Genomic DNA, 27,694 nt, shown 5'->3' on the forward strand with positions numbered 1-27,694 from the left:
GCTGACATTATTCCTGTATTGTATATAATAATCCATTGGTAGTTATGCCAAATAAAAAGCTCAAGCTATGAAAAACCAGGACAAAACCCCCCAACTTTGCTTCTATTTTATCCTTTCTCAGCAATTTTGCTCCTAAAGAACTATATCCTTGTTTCAAAGCATCTCTAACCTGGACAGGATAGCAGGTGGAATCCAAAGCAGAAATAATTACATGGAAACCAGTTAGTTAAGATTGACACTGGGCCCTAAAGAGCTGGAATTACTAAGCACTGATGTACAACTACTGTGTTTTTTGGGTGCAGTTTCTTAAAAGTGCTTTGTCAAACATTTGAAATCAATAACAGGAAATGATTCTAATGAGCACTAATTGATAACAAATTGTCTTTGCATCTAGCAGCACCTCAAACACCACAAACGCTGGGTAGCTAGCAGATCAACAGTCATGTGCTGCTTATCAGTTCAGCCCCTTGGGATATAATAATCCGATTTTCTGGGCCCTAATTTTACCTAACAGTCGGGATAAGAGCCAAGCAGAGAAACCTACAGGAAAAAAATGCACCATTGCTGCAAACATTCCATATTAGTAAAGTTTGCCAGAACCTCTATGCAAATTACAGATAGGTTGAGACTAACTCTTAATTAAATTTCATCTCCTTTAATAAATTTATAGGAGGCAGGAGGAATCAAATAATGACCATTAACAGAGCAAGCTCTTCTCATATCAGCTTCCAGTACTGTTCTGAAACAGAACATTAAGATTAATTTTTATTTGGTGGAAGAACCTGAGCAGCCAGGTCTGGTTATGAATTTTCTCCAAAGTCCAAACGTTTCAAAGATGAACCATGGAGGTAGGTTCATCATTGTTAGAAAGAATCAGCCTCTGTTCTCCTTCTCCACACTCACATGAGATGCTGTTCATGCTGAGAGGTTTAAACCCATGACGCAAACATCAACTCAATCTTTGAAGGTTTCTATATTGTGAGGTGCAGAAGGATTCTCAGATGTGTAAATTTTGAACTTAAGAAAGTCAGATCAATGAACAAGACAACAGTCATGCAAGGACAACCATGCCATCTTTCGATGAAAGTGTTTTCTCCTTCCACTGACACAACTTCTTCCTCTGACACAATTTGAAAGCTAAACTACATTCTTGAAAGGAGACATGATTTGCCCTGGTATATTTTTGATAGTCTCTTAAAATTAGTTCTTAAAAAAGTGTGGGAGGGGAAAGGATATATTATTACAGGAATACGGTTATATACAAGAAGCAAACAACAACCACAAAAACCAACAGACAAAATAAGCAATGAAAAGCTACAGTTAAGCTTTCAGCAGTTTTCCCTGACAATGCCTTTTTTCACTGTTCTTCCTCTGGTTCTTTTGTTTACTTCTCTGAAGCCAACACAGGCTTCTCCATTCATTTATCAAGTGCCTGCCCTCTGCCTATACAAAGAGTAAAAAAATTCTCTCTTTTGTGACCACTAACGGACAGTGTCTGCAGGGCTGAATAGATTTATTTGAGAAGAAAAGGTGTACTTCCAGGTTCTTGAACTCCATCTAAATATACCGCTTTGATTTTACATGTGGTCAAAATACTAAACATTTCAGGCAAAACCTGATGGAAATACAAACTGAAAAGAAATATATGATGTACTTTGGTCAAGTTGAATTTGATATCGGGGAGAAAGCAATCTCTTTCTTTCCCTTTTTCTCTCCCTCATCTTAATCACCCCCCAACAAATTAATCTTACCATAAAGACTAAAATCATAACTCACAGTCAAACCAGCAATGCAATAATGAAAAGGGATGGAGTTTTTAAGAGAGTTACAACAAAATTTCTGTTAAAATTTTCAAACAATGTACCCTTGTTTTGGTCCTCTAATTAATCTTAAGTATCTGGGAGATGACTTACATATTTGGTATATAATTTCCTCACTGAGGTATAGAAATGTCTAATTTATAAGCACCCATGCTTGAAAGTTTATGATTGCAAAAAACTGAAGACAATGACACTGCAAATTAAAGACCACTCACTCCTTTATATCTTATCACACAGCTAAAAGAAATAATAAAACATAACATTCATCAACATTCAGTGAAGTTGGTGAAGCTGTTGGTCCAAACTCAGTGGTGAAACCCAGTTCAACATTCATGGAATTCCAAGTTCTCTTTGCAAACTCTTGAGTTCACACAGTTCTCCTGCCAAGTCCAGTGCATTCACTCTAAAAATTTTGAGGAATTTTCAGAAATCCATTTCATAGAATAGATGGCAATGTAATTTATAGTCTGAGGGCTGCACAGCTGTAAAACAAAATTATCATAAGAAAAAGGGAGTTGGAAAAACCCTTTGCTTATCCCCACTGTTCTGCACAAAGGCTTGAACTCATAAAGCTTAACCTCAGACTGGGCAGATCTTTCAGATAATTGTCATATTTGGTGTTTTTCATTAAGCCTCAGCTGCTGGAGTCAGGTTATTGTATGCATCAGTCAGTGTGCATATAAGAAAAACAAGGAACTTTCCATACCTATGATTGCACAGAAAAATTTAAAAACCTTCAGTAAACATCATACAAAGACTCAGAATTTGCATACAAGCTAACCAGCTTGAACTCTAAGATAACATAATATATATTACCCAGTAGGCTAAATGAAGGTGCAAACCATGGAATTACAGAATCATTGAAATGAGCTTAGGCTTCAATAAAATGGATTTTTGAAAACATAATAAACTTCAAAATCTCACCACAGTTCCTAAAAGATACAGAAAGTCTCACACAAAGTAAAAATGCTATATGTTTTCCACAGGCATCAGAACACACTTAAAACTGCATGAATATAAATACTAAGAATTTGTGTCTACAAGAAAAATGCAATATTGTCTGGAAATTAATTTATGTCCATAGGCAAGACACTCGTTTAAACTCATGTCTTTTAGCACAGCTAGCAAGACTTCATGCACTTCTCAAAGTCACAGTAAAAGTAAGGGTGGTGGGAGAAAAGGCAGGACATGAAATGCCCATGTTCTGTATTTCCCAGGAGGGTTGTAATTTATCTGAAGACTATCCAGGCCTACCTGACTATAAATCAAATGAGCTCTGTAAGTGGTATCTTTCATTAGGCTCAAATGCCTCCTGGAAGGTAGGGAGCAACTACAACATTGTATTACACAAGCCCACTATATTGATAGCTATTGATTTTTTTTTTCCTATCCGTGGTTAAATTGATATGAGATCTGTGGGATCCCATGGGATTGTCCAAAATGTATATACTTGTCTAAGGAGTAAAGAAAAGAAAGCACATGAGGAACCTTTTTTGTCACATTTGCTTTCAATACAAGATCTACTTGTTCCTTTTGTTCTACACAAGGAAAAAAAAAAAAGAAAATAACCCATCTGTTTCAATCCCTGCTTATCTACCAATCCCATGTGAATGTCCAGGCTAGCTTTCTTTGGGAAAAGTACAATTCCTTTGCCAGCTCTACTGGCCAAACTTCAGACTGCTCAGATACTTTTGTTTTCTCTTTTCTTTTTCAAAGTTTCATCCAGGATGTTCTTTTCAAAGGTTTTTACTCTGAGTGGCTTCCTTATAGCTCCTTAAACTGCTGCCATAATCAGTTATAGAGCTGTTGCAGAAAAACAAATGATGTGTATGCTGAACTTTAGGGCCTTAGGAATACATAAAGGTTGGTGTCAGGACTTTGTTACCAAATTCTAGAAGGAACTGGACTTTCTCTTGACTTTCTCCACCTCGCCAGTTGGTTATAAGGAAACAATCTTACATACCTTCACTTGTTTTAAACCATCTGATCATGTGAAACCAAGTTGATGGCTCTTAACTGCACTAGAGAGTTGCAACACTATGGAGTGTACAGAACAGAGTAATTCATAAATAAGTTTGAAATGATTTGAAGTAAACAGGTATTAATCAGGATAGCCAAATCTAAAATGTAGGTTCCCACAGTTGTGGGAAAAAACTCTGATTATAGGTAAATTGGGATATGAAGGCCCATGCCAATAAACATTAAATGATGCACTTAGGGAACATTGCTAAAATATTCTGAATCATGATCTCTAAAGTAGTTATTTCTACTCAGAAAATAGATGTGGAGTTGTGGACAGTTTCCTTGAATTGCCTGAGGAGAAGACTGACAGTGGAGCAGGAACTATTGTACTGAAACTGCACAAACCCCAGAAATACCCACATTTGAATACAGTTGGCAGTCCTGGTCTTTCCATCTTTAAATCATTTAATGGAAATGGAAGAGCTATGAAGAACAAATAAGAAACACAGATGTGCAACAATTCACTTTCCCTACATTTTTCTTCTTAATCTGTATACTTTTTTCCTCATACAGGAAGGTATTTTTCCTCATACAGAAGGCATTGCTTCTCACATTACATGAGGAAATAATTACACGATACATTTAGAAGTATGGATTTTTTTCCAAATAATTTGGCAGTGGAACTCATTATCAAAACTCGAAGGAAGTAAAAAGCAGAGAAGGGTTAAAAAAAGGTATTAGACAACTTTACGGCAGATAACTGTCAGTAGTCATCTGCCTGCTCAGGAAGCCCATAATTCACTGACTCCTGGGAGCCATGAGAGATAGGACAGCACCGAGATTTCTCTCCATGCATCCCCTTGCTGATAGCTTGCCTGTGTTTATTACCCACCTCTTCAGAAGTCTAATATTGGGAATATGATCTCTTTACTAATTCAATTTTAAAGCTCCAAATCTACCAGTTCTTGCACAAAAAAGCGAGAATATGTACTTAAATGAAAGTTCTTTAGCTAATATTACTTGCTAATACACCATAGAGTACAACTGCATTACAAGTTTTTATTAATGATCACATAATGACTTTGAACTGCAAACACATATATAAAAGTACATTTTATTATTGTCCTAATTGGTTTCAAAGCTTTTCAAGCTACATTTGTTAAAAAAAAAAAAAAATTAATTTTCCTCTGCACCTGAAGATTATATCTGAGCTTTTTTCACATTTGTGTGGGAAAGAAAGATCATTTGGAACTAATGTCAAGTTTAGGCCTAGATCAAACAAAGGCAAATATCAATGAAAGGCCTCAATGAGAAACTGAGCTCACAGTACAAAACTGTAATTCAACTGCTGAAGCAGCAGGAACTTGTTCAGAGGATGAGAGCAGAGGCGAGGAACTCCTAGGCTCTGTTCTTTCCTCTGATAACTGCATCACTAGAAAAGCTCTTCTTTTTTACATTCTTAAAAAATGAGTAAAACCTGTCTTGCAAGAGCATCAGTTCAATGAACCTTTTAAGACTTTGCAGAGCTTTTCAAAGAATGTATTATGGAAGGCTGTTACACCCACCCAAGTTCTGCTGAGGCCACCCTTGCTGTCTCCAGCACTCAAATGTAATTAACATGTCTTATATGGTTTCTCAATCAAAAATTTTAAGTTTTATGCTGATAATCAGTATAGAATTACAAAATGAAAAATTACTCATGACTTGATAAAGTCCCTTGCTAAAAATAACAATCACAGCAATCTGAGGGATTAGAAAAGTTAACAAGATAACTACTTAGGTGAGGGTGATGGTTGAACATGCCTTCTTACTGGAGTGGCTAAAATAACTAGCTAGAGGTAGATTGGACTCTTTCCTTTCCAGTTGCCTTCCAGTTTAAGTACCATTAGTTGGATAAATCTGCAAGAGTAGTTTTGGCACACCTGAGTATTTGCAAAGTGAAGTAAAGATGCTGAGAAGAGTAGTTTGTCATGAATATGGCACTACCAGTATAGAGACACATTTAGCAATACGGACATGCCACCATTCACTTTCTCAGCTCATACAACTGACAATCTGGAAGAACTGTTGAAGGACACATGCAATAAAATAGATTATTCTGTCTTGCCCCGTATAAATGGTCTACTGTGCCCTAGAAAAACATCCCAGAATTAGGGAAGTATTCATGGCCTTGAATGGATTTTCATGGTATTGAAGCTCAAAAGGAGACCTGCACTGAATCAGGCCATAAAAGCAGCTGCTCTTCTCCTTTGCCAAAGAATAAAGATGTTGTAATATAACTGTCAGAAGTTCACACTACTATAGTAAAAAATAGTTTTATAGCACAGATAAGACCTAAGTCTTTAAAGGAGTAGTGAGACTGAGGGTAGTTGGTTGCTTTTGTGTAACTAATCATGACTTCATCACCCTAAAACTAGTATTAGGTGGTGTATGTGATTGTATCTCAAATCTGGCTCCCAACACCCACCTGACAGAATGATGGATGCAGGAGTGGCACTGCATGATGCTGCAGAAGGAACTGCCCATGCTACTCCTGTGTCTGACAGCTAGTCAGACTAGCTAGTTTTGTTTAGACTGGCTGTTTTGATTTAAAATAACAATTTGAAGTGAAATTAACACTGTTTGTTGACAGTCATTAACTGACCACCATCAAAGCCCCATTAATTCTGTTGTCAGCAAAGCTTTTTAATGATCTAAAACTAATGCAGCATCCCTTCCTATAAAATCCATCCAGCATCAAAGGTATAATTTGTACACTGTTTGGGCTTTCTAAAGCTTAAACTCATGGCCAGTGCACCTGCTTTCCAGAAGATCATTACGTAAATATCCCAGCGAAGCTCAATCTACCTGGCTTTAGTTACCTTACTGTCTGCTCTAGGAGAAAATTAATGTTATTAGATGTGTCATTCCCTGAAAATTGTGGGTGTTTGGCTACTGTGGCAGGTGTCAGGAGATGCAGGGGTCTTTCTGCTGGATGCTGACCCGGCTGGCTACCTAGGCCCAGCCTAGTCCCTGCCCCCACACCAGCACCACTGGAACCCCATGTGTCAAGGTGCCCTGAGCTCCCACAGCACACCAGAGCTCAGGCTTACCACTGTGCCCTGCCAAACCCCAGCTCATTCCAGTGTTCACCCAGGCCATTTAGAAACAGCAATATCAGGTCTGAACTCAGGTAATAAGGAGTTAGGAAGAAAAATGTAGAAAGAGTGAAAAAACTCCTGCAGAGCTACATGGATGGAGACAAATGAAATCCGATTAACGACACCTCTTCTATTTTGATGTCCTGCGGAAAAGAAATTAGCATAGCAAATCCTGCTTTATCTCTGAATGAAATTTCAGATCCTTAGTCTGAAATCCACTCTTTTCTCATGGAATAAAAAGCCAAAATGAAGAGCTTGTCAGTTTTGGCAGGGAGATTGGTCACACATCAGCGGTTTGCAGGGATGGGTGCCCACCCAACCCTTGCTGCTTGCCACCCAGCCTCTGCTCAGCTGCTGCCACCCCTGTGCTCTGCTTCAGCCTTACTGCAGCTCGCCAGGACTTCTGGTTTGTCTGAGCCCCGCGGAGAGGCACGTTACAAACACTTTTTGAACAGAGCTTCCTAAAACAGACGAAGGGCAATCTACTGTAGAGGAAAAGAATTCAATTACATTACAGGCAAAGAATGCAAATTAAGGTGAAGTGCTTAATTAGTATTTAGATAAAAAGCAGTATGAAATAATATAAACATCAAGACCACTTAAAAGAAACCTGGGAAACTGGAATTGTAGAGGCAAGGGTCTCATTCACTTTACCAAGACTGAAGCAGTGAAAACCCTCACTGTGTTATGAAGACGAACCCTTTAGCACCTTTCTTCACTGAAAAGTGTTAAAAGATGAAATCGTAGCAACACCAGTGCAATTCATCTAGGATGAAAATCCTTCCCAACTAAACTTTCACACAGAGAAAACATGCTCTCCCAGAAGTTTTGCATTTCAAAATATACCGTTCTTGAAAAACACGCCCGAGCTCCCTAGTGTATTTTGGCTGTCAATATCATTCATAAATAAAGATAAAGCAGAGTCTAGACCAGAGAAATACAACGAGAAATAAAACAGAAATCTGCTGCTCCAAGAATCTTTGCTTTGTAATTCTCCACTAATGTTCTCTCCAGTACTGGTGCTTAGAAAAGGATGCTCTTCAAAGGTTCCTTCCGTGCTTCTGTGGTTTTACCTAAACTTCTTTCCTTACTAGGAAATGTCCACCCTGCTTTGTCCAACAGTGCAGTGAGTGATCTTGGCATCCATATACTTTACCAAAAGCAAACAATGCTATTTCTTAAAAATAATAAAATAAAATTTTATTAGGCGGGATTAATATTTCAGGAGGTACTGTTTGGAGTTCTGTATCTCAAAATGTTCAAGGACACTTGTACCATCTTTCTCAGCTCCTCCAGTAAGGCAGATCCTGTACTTACATTTGTAAGAGTTTAAAGATGCTCACGGGCAGACCTGTGGCCCCACACCTACCCATCCACTTGTCTGCCCAGACCAAAGCACCCTGCTGCAATACAAAAATGAATAAATATAATTTTATATACTCCAGAGACAATTTCAGCACTACTGAACCATTTAACTTCAAAAGGAAAACAAGAGACCTCAGGCCATGTAGGTATCTCCTGTGGCTGAATCTGTCTCCACATTTGTATTTGTCCATTAAGAAGTCAGACCCCATATTTTAAACTCAACTGTGTTTAATTTTTTACAGAATTATACTTCTCACCTTATAAAACAGAGAGGTCTTTAAGAAGGTCAAATATTTCCTCTTTTATTAAAAGTCAATGCCTATTCTCTTCTCTGTGATTCTTCCTGCAAAGATATGAAACAAATCACAGAACAAAAAAAAAAAAGGGAAAAAAATCAAGGAGAATAACTGATTGGGTAAGGGTGGGTGCTTTTTCTGCAAGACCTTCACATCTAGTCTGAATATCTCTTATTTCTATTCAGTTCTTGTGCAGGACACTAGGATTATATGTATCAACTTAATTCAGTGATAAGAAAATCCTTACTATAAATCCTTCCATGTGGGACAAATCTGTCAAGATCTTGATTATCAAAACAAATGAACAGACAGTAAAATGTGACATACGTAGCATACACTTTACATGATAAATTAGCCCCAGTACAACTGACAGACATACTTTAAGGGGATGTTAAGGTTGCTATGGCAAGCAATGACTTTACTCCCCCAGCACCTGAACCACAAGTTTTCTGAGTCAATGACTTGTAGCAAAAGACAACAAATTTGCTACGGTTAAACACTACTTGCACAAAACATAACATATTTCTCAGTCTCCCTGTGTTCTCCTTCAAAAGTTATTGTCTTCAAGAGTGACCTCACCCTGTCACTGGAGTGACTAGCCAGAAGCTGTAAGGTTGCTCTCTTCCCCTTCAGCAAATGTGTTAAGGATTTACTGTAATGGTCTAGTGATGGACGAATAAATTAGGAAACTCATGAAGTGAACAATAACATTGTCAGCTCAGGAAAAACCAAAGTCCTGTCTCAAGCTAGAAATATGAACTGAAATTCAAGTACTTCAGCTACCCAAAATTTTGGATGTTACACATTTCTCAAAAATGGGTTGTCATGTAAGAACTGAGATTTTTTAAGAAACATTCCCACTTTTGGTTGGAATAAAAATTGTAGGAGAAAACACCCATGATTTCAGCATAATTCTCATCCAAAATGGTGTTTGGAACTCCTAAAGCAGAAAATCAGTGATACGTTTAAAGAAACAGAGCAAACTCCAGTGAGAATTTAGTAAAGCTTCCATAACAGCTATTTCTGTCAACAAGACATAAGCATCAAGAGCTCTTCTGCACAAAGACCAAAACAATAAAGACAGTACATTCCTGACACAAGGCATCCAGAACCTACATCAGGATAGGCTCATCCTTGATCCAAAAAAATACATGAGTCTTATACAGTAATCCTGAAAGCCTCACTGATTACTCCTCCTGGAAACCTGCCAGAAACTCAAATTAAATTAGCTTCTTCTGGCTTTCTTAGCAAAACTCATAAACAAAGCTGTGTCCTCACTGACCCCAGAGGAGGCACCAGCTGATCAAAAACTCTTGTTTAGTTCCAATTTCTCTGATTACAGAGTGTCTTTTTTCTTTTAAGTTATGATATATGTATATTGATCACCAGCAGACCCGGCTACGACCACATAAAACTCACCATGGAAACTGCTCAGGTTTCTTTACAGCTAGGAAGGATTGCATCTTTCTACTGCATACTAGAGTTCATACAAATGTTTCACAAAAGGTCACAACTCAACTGACAAAATTATCATTTAGGTGCTTTTCTGAACACATACAATCCTTACGGAAAGTTAAGTGATAAAATAAGGCTGAGAAGGAAAGATCTTGAAAAACTGTCATCCTCAGGTGTCTTAGTTTGTCTAAACTCTCTATATACTGTCGGTGAAGATGAGATCAATTTATATAAAGATCTATTTTCTGCTGGAAAATACTTTTTATTCACAGAATCACAAAATATTTCGAGTGGGAAGAGACCCACAAGGATCATCGAGTCCAACCCTTAGCCCTGCACAGGACCATTCCCAAGAGTCACATCATGTGCCTCAGACTATCAGCCAAATGCTTCTCGAACTCTGTTAGGCCTGGTGCTGTGACCACTTCCCTGATGAGACTGTTCTAGCACCCACCCACTCTCTGGGTGAAGAAACTTTTTTAGGTACAAGCAGAAGAGCGAATAATTCTAAGCAAGTAAATGAGATTATTTAAAAATAATCAAATTTAACTTGCATAAAAAAATTGAAAAGCTACATCAGTAAGCTATTTACATAACAACAGAAGTTTCATACTGAATTTTTCATATAGAGGTATCAAAGTACCTCATAAAATCAGTTATTATAATTTTAAAATGTGTGAACAATGAAGAAATCTAGCAACACATAACACTGAAATAAAACAAATAATTTTCAAAATTGTTGAAAATGTGTAGAAAGCAACAAGAAACTCCAGGGTGAGGGAGTTGCCCAGCACCAGGTAGGTGACGGTAGACATGCCAGAAGATGGGATCTAATAAATTGTCTCGGACAACAAAACCATTTTGAGACCTTTACATATATTACAAAGAAACAAAACCAATATGACATTAAATCCAATCTTGAACAAAAAACTCTTTGAGGGGAGCTCTTGCAATAAGCTGCAGAGAACACATATAAAATTCACAGCAGCTTACAGCCAGCAACACAAACCTGTGCAGTTTTATGTTGGAGACCTAGCAGTTTTATCACAGTTTCTCCTTTTCTTCCTTTACAGTATGGTGAGATTTTAATTTTGCATATCCTGCTCTGTATTTCTTTGTTTCCTATGTCCAGCGTAAATTCTGCACCTTGCCACAACTCTGAATTTCTCTCCCAATGCATACATTCATGACTCCAAACAGGCTGCTCCTGCTGTACACTGCTTTTGTCCATCATGTCCTGCTCCTTCCCAGCTCTTCTTCACCTTATTTCCCTTCACCCTTGGCTTTAAAACTTCCCCAAAAACTTGTCCCTCCTGTGCAGCCTCCCAAAAACTGAGCTCTAAAATAACCTTGGCTGGCAAAAGGCTGTGCAGGAGAGAAAAGGAGACCTCCTCAGGTTGCCTGTGGCTAGCAGGTGGGAGGGTCCGCCAAAGCCTTTGCGGCAGGCGGGGCTCAGCCACGTGTGCTGCCTGGAGCTGCTCCCCATGACAGTCCCAGCTCGTTTATTAAAGCAAGTAACAGCTACACACCTGCCTTTCCTGCACACAGCAAAATAAACCAGAATGCCTGGGTCACAGGTTTAATTGATTCCTTTTGTCTTTCACCTTGCTTCAGAAGTCAGTCTGATCAATACTATTTCACACTCTCCAGTGCAAGCTTTACTGATCTAACCTCTGACTAAAAACAGATTCATCAAAGCAACACCAGAGGAGGCAATATTTATCCTTTGCAACACACAGTGAATGTCATGTTACAACTTCCTCCTGGCTTTCCTCTTCTATTAGGAGAGGAGGGGAAGGAGTAGTGAAAAGGAGGACTTGCACAACCAAAGCGAGTGCCAGCACTGGAAACTAATATTGTGTATCTATCCACTCACATTAAGTATGGAAGAGGAGTCACAGTTCATGCTCCCTCTGTGCTCTTGCAAATTCTCTTCCTTTCCATCTTTCAGTGGGTGACAGAAAATAGCAGTTACTGACAAATGCTGGGGGAAAGCACAAGACCTAAACAATAAATAATATATGCATCCATATCTCTACAACTCCTTCCTTCAAGTCCAAACAAAGTAAATATGACAATCCAGATAGGAAGTCATGGAAGCTGCCAATTCCCTTCAAAAAAGCAAATGAATGAACTTTTTCAACGCTTTCCTACATTTCTTTAATAATCTTAATAAAAGTTGCCAACTACTGACAGAGCAGAACATGTTCATTTGTCCATACAGGACAGCCTTTCCCTTGCCAAATGCCCAGGTATGAAGGGAGGTAATCAGTGAGGCTGTGAGAGCATTGCTACAGCAATGCCCACACTGGAGGCACCGAGCAGATGCACTCACAAAGAAATAAGGCTTTGTCATTTTGTCACATAGGAGAGAAAATTATTTCCCATACAAAAATGATAGCCACAAGGACTCCTATGTGGACCTTGTTTGAAAAGTTACTTGTGCTGCTTCAAGTGCCTACTTGTTTCCTCTCCAGCCATTTGTTCTTATTCGTTCTTAGGTTGTTATCTGGATGTACTTTTCTCAAGGACAGTTTCTTAGTTCTCTTCAATGGTGGGTCTATTGCTGACCCCTTTGGTGCCTTCTTCATATTGACCAGATTGTTTTTCCTTAGGAAGTTAAAAAATCCCCCTGAAAGACTAAGTCACATTATATCCTGGCTATTGTCAATTCTCCCTGCTGTTGATTAAGTATTTCCCTTTTGAGCAGTTTCGCTGAGAGAACATATTTTTAATCGCTTCCCATTCACGGTGCTCACCTTCACCACCAAAGACTCAGACATTAAAAGCTCATCTGTCACTCTCTACTACCATTGCCCCTGTTCCCACAGCCCTTAATTTAACGTTCTTAACTTTTCTTTTTTAACTTAACTTTATTTAGCTTTCAAAAAAAGAGAACATGTTCAACTTAATTCTTCTGATTGCATCTCTCTACTGCTATTTATGAAGCTCTATAATTTAGGGATAACTATTCTCTTTTTTCCTATGCTGAACTCCTGTGATCTCATTCATACATCTCCTTAAACCTATTTCCTTCAGGAAGTCCTTCTTCATCAGGTCCCTCACAATGAAATCTAGATTCCTCTGCTAAAATTTAAGTTCTGGGTTTCTCCCCAAATAGGTACTTATTGGCACCCTCCTGAACCTCTGTTTTCTCTGAATGTGGTCTGTTGGAGAACATGAAAGGAAGAGGTCTTTTGTATCAAACAGATCTTTTCCAGGAAATTATTTTTCCAAACATGAAATGTTACAGGAATACAAGCCAATCTAAACTTAAACAGCAAAGTGAACAATTTATGAGACTTAACTAACACAACTCAGAGCCAGGAATTAGGACCTGGAAATATTTCTGCTCACTTGGACAACTGAAAATGTTTTACACAGAGAGCACACACTGAGCCTGTAACTGAATGTTCTGTAATCCAACAACTTTTCAAAAGCTGCAGAAGCAAGTGCTTACCTCAAGAAACCACAGCAGGACATCAAGTAACAAAAAGTTTGAAGACATCACTCTGAAAGCTCATAATTTGACCTCTGGGTACAAAAAAGGAAGGACCATGTGCCTTCTCATTTTCCATGCTAATAACTAAGATACCACTTCACAAGATTGCTGACTACTACATTTGCAGAGTGAACCAAGAATTTCCCTTCAAAAGGTATGTCCTTTTTGCAGAAACCCATAAAACCTGACCTGATCATTCACCACATTCCCCAGCAAAACTGTTTCCAAAGCTTATGCCTGTGGCCCTGCATGTGTCTGCCCTGCACTGTCTGCTAATTGGACCTAGAATGTGCTGAAATAGTCAGCTGGAAAAGAGCCACCTTATCTTTGTGCTCTGAAATAATTTTTAAAAGGGAAAGAAACTCCTGTTGTGAATTATGAGAATGAGCATCACTCAAATACTGTTAATAGGCTGATAAGAATTACCTTTTAGTCATGCCTGTAATACTTCAATCAGCAAGGACTCACCTCCTCTCCCAGAGCCTTAATTTAAGAAGTTTTTTTATTTACAGAATTGGTTTCCAGAGATATATATTAGCACATTTTTTCAAAACAGATAAACATTGCCAAAATAATTAATAAACACATCTTTCCCTACATAGCCAACCAAGGTCTCAGTTCTGAAAACTTGTGCTAATAATGAATGACACACCGCAGCAAACTAATTGTATGTAAAGTCATTGGGTGTATGTTTAAGAATTTTAATTACTGTTCTGTGATTGCTTTATATTCAATATGTAACATGCAGGTAACACAGCCTTTATGATGATAAGCTGTTTAATTAGAAAGCCGAGATAAGAAAAAAATGCCTTCAAGTTACAGAATTTATTCACGCTGGCTGTGTGTTAACTTAAGCACGCAGTTTTCCTCAGTGAAATGCTAATTCTGCCTAAATCTTTGTTTCTTCACATTACATCAACTGCTTTATTTTCCTTTTCTTCTCTCTCTTATGGATGTCAACAGCACAGTTTAATGAGATCACGACCTCAACCTGTCTTCAATCTCTGTGCAGGTCCACGCAAGCGAGCGGAGCCCCACACACCACAGACAGCGCAAGGCTCCCTGTGAGCTGAGACCAGCCTGGGCTGCGCCCTGGCTGCTGTTACCTTTTCAGTAAACTGTCTCAGAGGATGGCCATTGATTTCCTAGTTATTATGAACATGAAATTATTGAATGACAGATGATAGAGTGTTAGGTCCTACAAGTATTTTCCCAAATGGGTTATCTAGCTGGTGTTGCCATGGCAATGAGGCTGTTTGACAGTGCTTACAACAAAGAAGTCTTTGCTCAGAATTCAGCTACAATATAGCTCCTTGCTTCCTACTTTATCCTTCCTGGTCTTATCCACCATCTCCTCAATGCCTTCCTAGCCTGTCCCTCCAGCTGGCTGCTCCAACACCAACCAGAGCATGGTACCACTGCCAGCCATCAGTCTTCCAGGAAAGCACCCTGCCCAAGACACTTTTGCCTAAGATAATGTCTGTTCTCCTAAGTAATAGGTCTCACAGTGCTAAGTCCACTGGAAACACAAGCTCTGCATCAGGACACACAACTGAAAGCCTAGGAGGAATCATGGTCACAAATCAGCCATCACCTTGCACCTTCAAGTCATAATTTTTTTGTTTGGTTGGTTGGTTTTTTTTCCTAAGTGCTTTTTCTATCAGCAGGACACAGCCTGAACAGCTTAAAATAAAACTCAGCTACCCACCTTCTCCAAGTGCTTTCACATTTGCTCAACTTTTCTAATCATTCCAGAAAATGCCTCTTTTGAGCTTCTGACTCCCAAAGAAAGCCATTTTGTGAATCCAAAATTATGTGCAATAATAGGTTATTTCACATAAATTGACTCACTCACATTTTAATTCACTGTTAAGTTTTCCAGAAAGACAGTGACAGGAAAGGGAATTATTGAAGCGGCTCTGGCTTGTTGCAGTGAGGTACGACAAAGCTGTAGCCAGAAAGGCTCACGTGCTTGAGTTTTGCTGCCCAGGTTGGTAACTGCTCTTCACTGCGCACATTTAGGATCTTTTTTCACTTTGCTCAGGCCACAGTGAATTTTGCTGTACTGTGTTCCCGTGCCATGTGAAGATGAGCAGCATCTCAGCTGCCATCGTTTGAGTTGCCATATGTGGATGAGAAAAGTGTTATGGAATGCACCTACATTTTCAATATACACCAAGTTATCTTGCTGGAAGGTAGAAAAGTACACTTGGGAAAGCTGAAAGTAGGACCCATTGTGAGAATATAAATTAAAAATGTGCCCAGATATTCCCTGATATCCTTACCAAATAAGAAATATTTTTTTCCTCCAATCTCAAATAAAAATCTATTCCAAAAGGTGTGGGTTTTGTCAAGATGGAAAAGTACAACTAAAAATCTTTGGAGCACACAGAAAGTACTGACTGGATTCTCAGGAGAAACTGAGAACTAGATATGGAATGAGAAAACAGATATGTTTCTACGATAAAGCTTAAATGTTCGGTCTGTGCCAACTATCTTGTTTCTGGCCAGAAGTATTTTAGGCCTTAAAATATTTTTAAGTGCATTAAAAAAAAAAAAAAATTCCTGGTACAGCCACATCTGCTCATAGCAGCATTTTTATAGGACAGCCTCAATTAGAGTTGGCTCTTGATGAGTCTCATCTAGGCTGTGCTGCGCGAAGCAATAAACTAGGCACTGAAACACATGGAAAGATGCAGTTTCATGCTGCCACCAACCCCCACTGTCATATTTTCTCTCCTCTCATACCCTCCTTCTAGCATAAGCAAAGCTGTAAATGTTTTAGGGCTCTGTGATAGTCCCTGAGAAAAACAGGAAGCATATGCAATGTATTTTCACAGGGAAAAAAAAAAGGAGATCCTAATTTCTAAAGTGTGCCTTCTGTCCAAAGTATACCCTTGACACTAACTCGACTGTGATGCAAATCACTTTACACAGATTACTCAGCCATAGATGATACCAAGGTACCATAAGAAGGGTATTAGTCAACAATTTCTCACGAAGTCCAATTATATGTTTTCTATATAATTCCCTGGCTACCCACTAAAATTTTGCTGATATTAGCCAATCTAAAAGGCATTTCAGGGACCAGGAGCACAGATAATATCCATTACAAAAACATTCTGTGGTTTCTGTAAAATCTAAGTTAAATGCACTATAGGGACTGGAAAGCTGCTACGAAACTGCAGATTCAGGATCTATACAAAACAAAGACACTGTGTCAATAAACTCTTCTTTTTATATGGAGAGACATCCAAATATGTGAAGATCAAGCTGAAAAGGATGCATCCAATGGCATAACACTGCACTACTTCTGAGCACCTCTTTGATGTAATTGCGAGGACCTGCCTGGCCCATAGACATAATTGATTTTTTTCAGGTTTGTCTCAAGTTTTTCAAGCAAATACAAAATCAGTACAAAACACATGCAAATATTAATTGGAAAAAAAAAAAAGACAACAAACTTTTTGGTAAAATCCCCTCCCCTTCTCTCTTCTCGACCTAATTTTCAAAATGTGTCCCTTCTGAAGACATTTAAATGGCTAGAAGGTTCAAGGCGCAGGTAATGGCCCTTCACCTGCAGTTCACAGGTTTGACTTCAATCTCAGTTGGTAGTGAGTGAACATTATTATGATGAGACAGCTGTTCAATGGTCTGTCTGAAACAAGCTGGCAGTTTCAGTCAAGTTCCTACTAGGCAGGCATTTGCATCATTAAAATCACACCACTTCATTTGATAACCTTGTTGAGAGTGTCAGCAAAGAGGCCAAGGATAGAGTGGACTTGAGCACTGCTTTATGGTCTGCATGAGAATCAAAAGAGCTTTGGCTACTTTAGGTTTGATGTATAGTGACAATTAACAGGGAGAAACACGAACTATCATAGCTTTCACTGAACTGATTCTAGGCAGAAGACAGTTCTCCATCTTGCCAAAAGCATTTCAGCCAACTCTTCTTTAAAGCTTTCAATTATTATTAAGAATTTTCTCTCTCATATGAATTCTCGTAAAATGAAAAAACACCCAAAAGACTTGAGGGGGAAGCAAGTCCCTACAAAAAATTGAAAAGACCAGTATTTTTAGAGGGGCAAGGGCATTCCTTTGGTTTTCGTACAGACTTTATACACTGTTTCCAAAGAAAAAACTCAAACTGTGGTTAAATAAAACAAAACAAAACAAAACAAAACAAAACAAAAAAAAAGAAAAGAGCAAAAACTGTAAAGGCTTGGTATATTTCTTATATTTCTTGCTTTTATTGATTTATGTTACAAAAATGGTATAAGAGAGTAAGTACAGCATTGAAACAAAATGTAACAAATTGACCTAATTACTACCTATAACTAGGTCAGCACAGACACCTCATAGTCAGTGTCCCAGAAAGTAGGGGATCAGCTCCAGCATTTTTAGCTAGTTTAATAGAACTGTGGCAACCCTTCCAAATACTTAGGACTCTGTGACATCTGGCCTTTGAGTTCATGTAGCAGGGAGCATATTACTTCTGTCATGAGGACCAATTCTGGGACCATTCATGGGCCAAAGAAAGCACAAAGAATGTTACTGGAGCTGTCTGGATACACACCAATTATCATCACTTGGCAAAGTTTTTATGAGTAAGATTTTCAAGGATGTGAAAGAAAATGGTAATTTGATTATGCTTGGCCAAGTTAGTAGACAAAAAATGTACAGAGAGAAGCCTTTAAAGGAGAGATTTAGAGTGTTCCTGAAGCTGTTAGGTGGAAAAAAAATTACACTGCTATGCCGGGAAAACAGGTGCTAAAGGATATTCCTTTTTTTAACTTCACTGAAAGTTGCTTAAAGTGATCTCATTTGATGATGACACTGAAAAGTGAATGAAGAAAGTGAAAAGATACTTCCCTCAAACCCTTTAATTTTAAAATCATGATTACAGTCTTAGTACAGTGCAGTACTGTTTAAACACACTTGTTTAAAGATAACACTAGTAAAGCTTATTTTGCTATTGGCAATCCCAGCAAGCTTTAAAACCAAAAAGAATACATTTGTTCACCAGGAAGATTTTTCCTGTAACACAAATAGCAAATTCAATCTGCTGTTAAAAAAATTACTCCATTCTAAAAGCAATTAAGAAGGGCATTTTCCCCCCAGCTTGACTTGTCAATCCTATTAGACCAAATTCTAATTAAGGGTGGAAAAGTGGCTATTTTATCTGCCAAATGAAAATAATTTAGTGCCAGTTAATGAGGACTGGCTTATACCTGATTAATCATTTTGATTCTGGCTTGTTACAGTGGTAGAAACTGCCTTCAAAAGATACAGTAGGATCAGCAGTTGTTTTCAAATATTTGAAAAACAAACAGAGCTTTCCTTTGTGACCAGGTTAGACATAAAAATATCTGAAAATAGGAGCAAGACAGGTGCAACAGCTTACAGCTAATTTGAAAAATATAAACTACTTTGAACGATAATAATAGTATCTAAACCTGGCAATCTTTTCTCTACATCACACTTGCAACAAGTAGACTGTGACTAACAAAGGCCAAATATCACTCTGAGAGAGGGGAGACCAACCTCACAAATCCTTACTCACATAAGAAGCTTTCCCTCACCATTCTACAGTGCCACATAGTAGTGCTGACATGAAAACTTTCAAAATCAAGTTTATACCTGTCATCAGGTACAATTTTTGAATATAAGCCCATTTCAAGTGTGGATTGGCAAATTCTGCACAAGAATAACAAACCCTACCAGTCCTTCACAAGTGGGTAAGAAGTCATTCAGATGGTTCAGAAGGCATCTTAAGGCAGTTGGCATTCAGTGTGTCAGGACATAGGAGTGCACACAGCAAAAGTACCTTAAAACAGATCACCTACATCTGTTTTATTTCTTACATTCTGGACGACTACACAGTTGTGTAGCATTTGCATTTCTCAGTATCATTTAAAAACATTCAATACTTTCATAACAATGATGTATTCTACTCCTGTGGCACCTCACCTGTCCTTGACAACCATGCAGAAATTGAACAATTACATTTCTCTTTCAATATTTTGTGTAAAGATAAAAATAATGTCAAACAAAGTCCAAAAACCAGATCATTGGATGACTGAAAACTCATCTCATTTTCTCACCTGGACACAGATACCAAAATTATTAACTGGCTCTAAAAAAAAAATTAAACCAAATTAAGTCCAGATTGAATGGGTCATCTTACTACCTCAAGAAACCAGATTTATGACTGATTTAATTCACATGAAGCAGACAGGTCTTTCCATATACTTGCCAGCATTGCAACAATACAAAGTAACTCTTCTACTTCCGCTGGAAAAGCTTGAAAGACCTTAGCATGATTTACTGTTAACACCAAACATGCGGAGATGTTTCTTGGCTGATATTCTTCACATTTATGTAATTTGATTTTGGTATTGTGACTTTAAGTAGGTGATCTTCAGAATCCAAAACAAAACTGGAGAACAGAGGCAAGGGAAAACCACAATTTCCCTTTGGATACCAGAAATCTTTGCAAGAAGTTTAGGCACTTAAAAGTTCAGAAACAGAACTCTATGTTTCTCAAGTACCTGACCAGTTCCTCCTAAACTTTAAACATATCTCCAAGCACTTCAATGATTTTGAAATCAGACAATAGCTGCTTAAAAAAATACAATGGTAACTCAGTAAACAACACTCCAATACTTCTTTAAAGTGACAATTGATATGCTCTTGTTCCCTCTCTGCAGTCATTTAAGGCAGCTGCTGTATTGATATTTTACAGTATTTAGAATTGGTGTTGAAGAACACGTTGTCTGCCCTTTGTGATGCATTGTGGCACATGACACCTAATTTAAAGCAAGTCACGCTGACAAAGGGAGTTTGTTGGACTCTTTATCATACTTTTTAATTTTACCTACATTTCTAGTTTACAAGGGAGTCTCCCTAATCAGTGAAAATTAATGAGGATATAAAAGAATCAGAAAATAGCTTGGATGTTCCCCGTAGCCTATTTACATGCGTGTTTTACAATTACTTAAAAGAAAACAATCTAGATGCTTACTTAGGATTCCTTTAGGATTCTGGACTGTACTTACATATAATGTAAAAAAAAAAAATTGTTATTAGATATATGTTCAGAACCACCATGATAAGATTGTTAACAATTGTCACAATTAATATATAAATGGACATAAATAGTCCAGGTCACTGCAACTGGAGTGAGAGGCACAAGACCGCTGTGGCACTCCACTGTTCCCTAGTCCAGAATGCTAAGCAGGGGAGTGCTACATGCCCTCGTTCATGTCAGAAACCTGTCATCCCATCTGTTCTAGTCCATTCACACACAAGAGAGAAATGAACTTTGCCACCTCAGTCAGGACAATTCCCAAGCACCAGCTTTCAACTTCAGCTGAGGAAACAGACACTTTGGTTTTAAAACTGTGGCAGCAACTTCATTGCTCTTTAATTTCACATAGTCCCCCTGAAGCACTTCACTACTGAAAAGCCTTTAATATGATTTGAAGCAGATACTACTCCAGGGCTTTTTCATCTTCATCACTTGTTTGTTTTGACCTTGACATTTATTCAATTAGAACTGATTTGCCAATCATGCACGATGCTTCCGAAAGTCCATTTCCATACACCAGTGAATAGGCCCATCCATTTAGCAATGATCTTTCCACATGCCCAAAGTAAAAATCTACAAAACTGAGGAGCATACAAAATAGCCAAGGTGTGTCTCTCACAAGGCATCTGCAATTTTCTTTCCCAGCATTGCTCTCAGTAAATGGAAAGTAGGAGGATCTATGAAAACTTCTTTTGGCAAATAATCAGTTCCATCATGGCCTAACTCTGTCAGATTAATAGGTTCCTTGAAATCTGGGAGGAACATCTCATGTTCAGGAAAGCAGGATTCATCCCCTAAATATCATGGCAGCTCCTCCACAGCTGGGGAAGAGAGGAGAGCACACAGTCCCTATTACATCTCTGTCACGGGCTCAGCACTGGGAGAGGAGAAATTGTTAAAATTGTCAAGTACCATTCACAAATTTATGCCTGTGGAGTTGTTCCTTCTGGAAGAGAACCAAATAACTCATACTTTTTGAAAATTGCTTATGACAGCTCTTCAGTCTGCTTCAGGCTGGCTCTCAGTGATGATTTGTATTTTCATATACTCCTCATACATTAAGAAATTTACACCTGTCAGGTCCTGACAGAGTGTCTCCATCTTCAACCTTTCTGGGGAAAATTCTTTGCTTGCAGACATTATCCAAATAAGTTTCTATCAGAAGTCTGGGTGACATAACAGGTGGGGGTCTAAGAAATATGCAGCAGACAAGCAGAGAATTTTAATGAGAGATAGGGGCGTCTGTGATAGCATAAAAGGGATGGAAATTTCAAAACTGATCCCTGACACTTTAAACTGCACAGGAAGCCCATGGGTAATTCTTGAGAGAATACATAAATGCCTGTTCCAAAATTTTCTTTACTACCTAGGTTGACATCAGAATTTTTATTTCTATTTAAGGGAATCACGCTTGGGGTCAAACAAAGCAGCTCAGAGAACAAGAGTCCTTGCAAATAAGCAGGAGGATGATCATTCCTGCTGGTATGCTCACTGAAAAGAAACGCCTGTTTCCCACAGCCAGTGTGTGACCAGAAGAGAGGCTGTAGCGTGTGGGGGGGCTGAGGCAACCTCAAGTATGGGAGTCCCTGATGAGTCCTTTGGCCTTCAACCAAGCCCAGACCTGAAACTCCTCTGGAAAGCTGACATCCAGGAAGATACTTACTAATCATCACAAAAATACTATACTTTTGAGAACTAGTCAGAAAAAATGTGAGCTTTGTGGCTCAGATACAGTGCTATGTAAATAACATGGTGCTCAGCCCAAGTACTTTGGTGAGATGATCCATTAGCAGTGTTTCCAGCTCAGACAACAAATGCTTGCCACATACTAGCATCCTAGCACATGGCTACTTCAAAAAGCTCACATTTGTCTGCAAGGACAAGTGACATTTCCCTCCCCTCCCTTTCCTCCCCTCCCCTTCCCTTCTCCTTTCCATTCTTAAGGATGCAGGAGGTTTCATCTGTGACTCTACTCCAAATACTTCATTTTCACATGGGAGATGGAATTTGCATGGAAGGCAGGGCGACATGCTGGCAGGAGGCAGTGTGGGCAAGAGGTCACACCACTGCTTGTGTAAGAAAAGCAGTGTGGGACTCCTGGGTGAGACCATGCCTCCATGGTTGGGGATGCCACTTGTCAGAGGCCAACATAATTTGAGGCAGGAGCATGAGGAAGGGAAGCAAGCATCCCTCAGGATCTGTTTCTGACCTACTTTGATTGCTAGCTGAATGAAGACCCAAGAGAGGATGACCAGAGAGGGCTCTCAGCTTCCTTCCCCCCTTTGGCAGTGGAGAGATGAAGAGGTGTCAGTAGCATTGGCAGTGTCATTATGCTCTGTTCAGCAGCAAGCAAAAGACAGAGCACCCACCCACCCCTTTCCTCCTCACAGCCCTCTCTCACTTCACTGTAAAAGAATTCCGTGGGTAAAAGAAAAGGAAAAAGATGTCAAGGACCACATATCACACCTCTCTCACCTTCCTCCCTAGGAGAGCAAACATTTGTATTTTCCCTAATGTTGTAAGGCAATTTATTTCACACCCATTTCTGCTGTAACTAACAGTAGTAACACTACTGGGCAGTAATACTTAATTACCATTGCTTTCATGGTTTAATAAATGGTTGGATTATCAATGCTAAAAAGACACAATTTATCAACTGTAAATTAATGTTATTGAAATTAACTTTGGACCATGAAGAGGTCTTTTAATGTCTCTCATCCATTCAACATTTACTGCTCTTGTTTTATAATTGATGTGCAAACTGCTGAATTATTGGATTTCTTCAATCTTTTTGAATTCTTTATTACCCTATACCTTCTGTTGTACTTTAATGATCTGTCATGCCCAGTTCTTCTAAATAAGGGCTCTGTTAAAAGAAAAGACCTAGTTAACCACTCAACAGATTAATTTTTCTTCTTGTCCAACACCTTCTGCAAGCCTCACTTCTCCCTTCAATTGCCAAAGGAACCAAACCTCTAATTTATCTTAGTTTTTGAACCGTTCTCTTTTTCTTTGGCAAGATGTGCAAGATTGCTTGTTTCCAGCAAGTTTTAAGGGTAAAGGTAACTAAAACATACATGCACACAGTGCTGGAGTTAGACGAGATACTCATGTACTTGCTTGAAAGTTTCCGAAAAGGTCATTTCAATCCCAAAGGCAGTCAAACCAACCCCATTAACAGCACAGTCAGCTGCTTGTTGGCATTATCTTTTCCAAAAGGCCACTCTGAGGTTCAGGCTACTGAATGCAGACTCCAGCTTTATTTCATCTAGAGGTGCTTAACAAATTAAAACTGCTTCTTTGCGTGCAAAGATTTCTCCAGTTAATTGCCACATTTAGATTGTCTTTTTGTGGAAACACTGCTTTACCTAACTGGAGTTGTATTTCTTCCCATGCAAAAGGAAACATTTCTTTCAGGCTTCATTTTTATTTGTAAAACCCCATAGAAAAGCATCTTTCTCCTTAAAAGATGTCAGTTTCCAAGTACTGATGTAAAGGGTGATACATATCTCAAGGCACACAAAAAACCAGAAATTGTATCATCCGGTATCAAGTGACTGTTTGAAATGAATTTAATTAAAAAATAACAAATATTTGTAAGCGGAGACAGACTTTCTATTCAAAGATACAGCAGTCTGTCAGTCATGACACAGCTGATGAACACCTGCTCTAATTCTATACACAGCATAAAGCCTAATTGTTTTGTCATTCCTGCTTATATAAGGGAGCCTCATTGCAGGATTTCAGGATGTGCCAACACAAAGGCTTGGAATATTTTAAAACTGGTCTCAATATAACGCAGTGAAAAAACTGTATGAAAGCAAAAAGACATGAAAACAAAACAAAGCAGCAATAGTATAAGTGCAATAAATATTGTGGGATTTTATCCACCTTTTTTTTTAAAGTGAAATCGTTATTTGAATTGGGAAAAAGAATTAAACTCCCTGTAAATGTCAAAGTAGGCAGGACTACGTTGGGGAAAGTTCAAAATACCATGAAGTGGGACAAAACCCACACAAATATGCAAGGGAACTGAGTGAAATGAAAAACATGGGCAAAATACAGAATGAGAGTAAAAGCAGCTATGGTCAAATTAATTGTGGCTGAGAGAAAGAGCCAAATTAACAAAAATGTGTGAGATGTTTCTGACACAGAAATTAAAAATTAGTGTAGCAAATGAAGTGAAAGTGAGTGAGAGCAGTTAATTGGTCATAGTTAGTATATAGGAGTCCAAAAACCTGTGTTAGTCACCATTAGGGATTGACTGATGCACACTCACATCATAGGAACATTCACTTCATTTTTAATAAACTGAAGTCTTTCCATTTCAAACATTGAAAATTTGCCTCTGATTTTTCAATAGAGGAGATGATCTTCCTTTCTCCCCCTAAAATACTAAAACCAAAGCCCCTAGAAGAGCTAGTATGAGAGTGATCACTCTCAAACTATGCACTAGTTTGAGAGTGATCAGTTCATCCACATAGATTGAAAGGAAGTTTGTAAGCCATGAGGGTGAAAAGCAAGATATAAATACAGTTTGCTTTTTTTTGCCTCAATCTATACAGATTTAGATCAACCAAGACATTTAAAGTAGCTTTTTATTTGGCTGGAACTAAATCCTCTTGTCCTCCATTCAAATATCTCCACTACTTTGTTGATCATGGGGTCAATCACTTTATTACATCATATTTGAAACAAGACTGTAAGAGACACAAGCATTAATAGTTTTTTCAGGTACTTTTTTCCCCCTCTATTTATATTCCATGGTGCTTCTTAAGTGTTTTGTAGGTGAAAAAAAATCAAGGCAGGCAAAAGGTTAGCAGTAGCTGATCATCCCAAATTATGTCTCCTTTTTCTATTCAGTTGATTCCCTAAACCAATACAAAGTAACTGAGAATTATCTCAGCACAATAAATCCACTGCTAAATAATTTATTTCATCATAGTATCATTAATTACCATAAAGTAATTAAAAATGTTTGGGATTGTTTTTGTTTAGTTTCTTATGTTATGTTTTGTTTTGTTTTTTAAACTAGCCTAACAGACAGCTAAAGTAGGTTTAAATGGAATATTGCCCCAAAGTCAAAAATCATGAACAACATCTTTCATTGGTGAGCTTATTGGGCGAATCACTGAACGAGAAGACCAATCCAAATCAGTGTTGTAAACATCCCAATTTAAATTGGTTTCTGTAATGGAAAGCAACTTGTTTTCTCCCAAAGGCACAAAGGCTCTTCAGGCTGCAGATAGAATAGATGCAAAACAGGCTGCTGGTACAGTTCTCTCCTCAGCAGAAGAGACAGCCACGTGTTCTAGTGACTGCTTGGTCTCTGGTCAAGCCAAGTAAAGCATCTTGCACTCACAATTTTATTCTTACAAGTCCTACGAGGAGCGGCTGAGGGAGCTGGAGGTGTTTAGCCTGAAGAAAAGGAGGCTGAAAGAAGACCTTATTGCTCTCTACAACCACCTGAAAGAATGTTGTCGCACAGTGGGGGGCAGTCTGTTCTCCCAGATAATAAGTGACAGGACAAGAGGAAATGGCCTCAAATTGCATCAGAGGAGAATTAGATTGGATGCCAGGAAAAATTTCTTCACCACAAGGTGATCAAGCACTGAAACAGGCTGCTCAGTCACCACCCCTGGAGGCACCTAAAAGATATTTAGATGTGGCACTTAAGGACATGGTTTAATGGTGGACTTGGAAGTTCTGGGTTAATGGTTGGACTCCATGATCTTAGAGGTCTTCTCTAACCTAAAAAATTATATGAATTATATGATTTTCTAGCTGAACTGCCTTTTTCTAACAGGCTATACTACAACCTTACAACCAGATGCTTGAAATCAAGAGATGCTGGCCTCGTAACAGGCTCTACAAGGGGCAAACTACATGTGACACACATGCTCCTTAGAAACACTGTGTGCTGACAGAGCACCCTCCAGCAAGACTGTGAGTCAGTGCCACCATAGCAGTGGGGGAGTTTCCCTCATAGCCACCACCATGCCCTCAGCCTCTGAGTGAGTCTGGCCCTGGGAGACTCCCTATTGCCCTGCACAAGCCACTTTTTAAAGAAACGCTCGGGGGCAGAAAAAAAAGTCTCCTGCTGTGTTCCTGTAAAATGTGACGCATTGGGCATCAGCGGCATCAGGTGACTTTTACTGCAGCTTGAAGTATGCTTGTTCAGCATACCACTTCTTCACACTTCTCACAGTGGATAAGCTACAAAATAAGTGGAATATACGTATTGTAGCTTCATGTGTTGAAAAGTCTGATTCACCACTTTGCAACTCCAGTGGTCTGCCAGTAAGACCTACTGGGAAGTTCTATATCCCACTGCCTAAACTCCACTGAAATACTGCAGTTTCACAGGTTAAAAAAAATAAATGGACAGTTTTGGTGAAAGATGATGTAGAAAAGGACATGATGATATATTTGCTTCTACCTTTTGTGACATTTTCATCTTTTCAGTAAAACTATATGACACTGTCAAGTAAAAGCTGGATGAAATATATAAAAACCGAAGAAAAGGAAGAAAGAAAACACTATAAATATGAGAGGGGAAACCAGCACAGGAATACCAATTTAGGTATTCAATACAAATACCAATACTAATTTAGGACTAAGCCTTTAAAGGAACATAAATACACAGCTCAGAATATTCCACACTCTTCCGTATCGAATAATTTCAGTGTCCATTGTTCTCCTCAAGTCAAAAATTCCCAGAGAATTCTTCCTTTTTTTTTTTCTTCAGCATTAGCTGCAGCATTTTGCTTTTTCTTCATGATCTCTTCAGATAGATTTATAGCAGAACTCACTCTTTGAAAGACATGAAAGTCTTCTCTTTGAAGGCAACAGAGAGCTTTACCAGAAAAAAAGGAACTGCCTCTGCTTTGTTATACCTGGACATTCATTTGAGGGGTACACAGCCCATTTCTCTTGCCTGTGTCAAGAAGCTAAAAAAAAAAAAAAAAAAAAAAAAAAAAAAAAAAAAAAAAAAAAAAAAAAAAAAAAAAAAAAAAAAAAAAAAAAAAAAAAAAAAAAAAAAAAAAAAAAAAAAAAAAAAATAA

At 38.5% G+C, this 27,694-nt stretch overlaps 1 protein-coding gene across 2 annotated transcripts in view; it reads right to left on the minus strand.

Moving 5' to 3' along the window:
- Positions 1-27,694, minus strand: part of PDZRN4 (PDZ domain containing ring finger 4) — a 242,520-nt gene that overhangs the window by 107,763 nt on the left and 107,063 nt on the right. The window lies entirely within an intron of this gene.

The sequence above is a fragment of the Empidonax traillii genome, unplaced genomic scaffold (genome assembly GCF_003031625.1).
Source record: "Empidonax traillii isolate 1590-97213 ecotype Southwest subspecies unplaced genomic scaffold, ASM303162v1 scaffold388:size1278207, whole genome shotgun sequence".
In the NCBI taxonomy this organism is placed as follows: domain Eukaryota; kingdom Metazoa; phylum Chordata; class Aves; order Passeriformes; family Tyrannidae; genus Empidonax; species Empidonax traillii.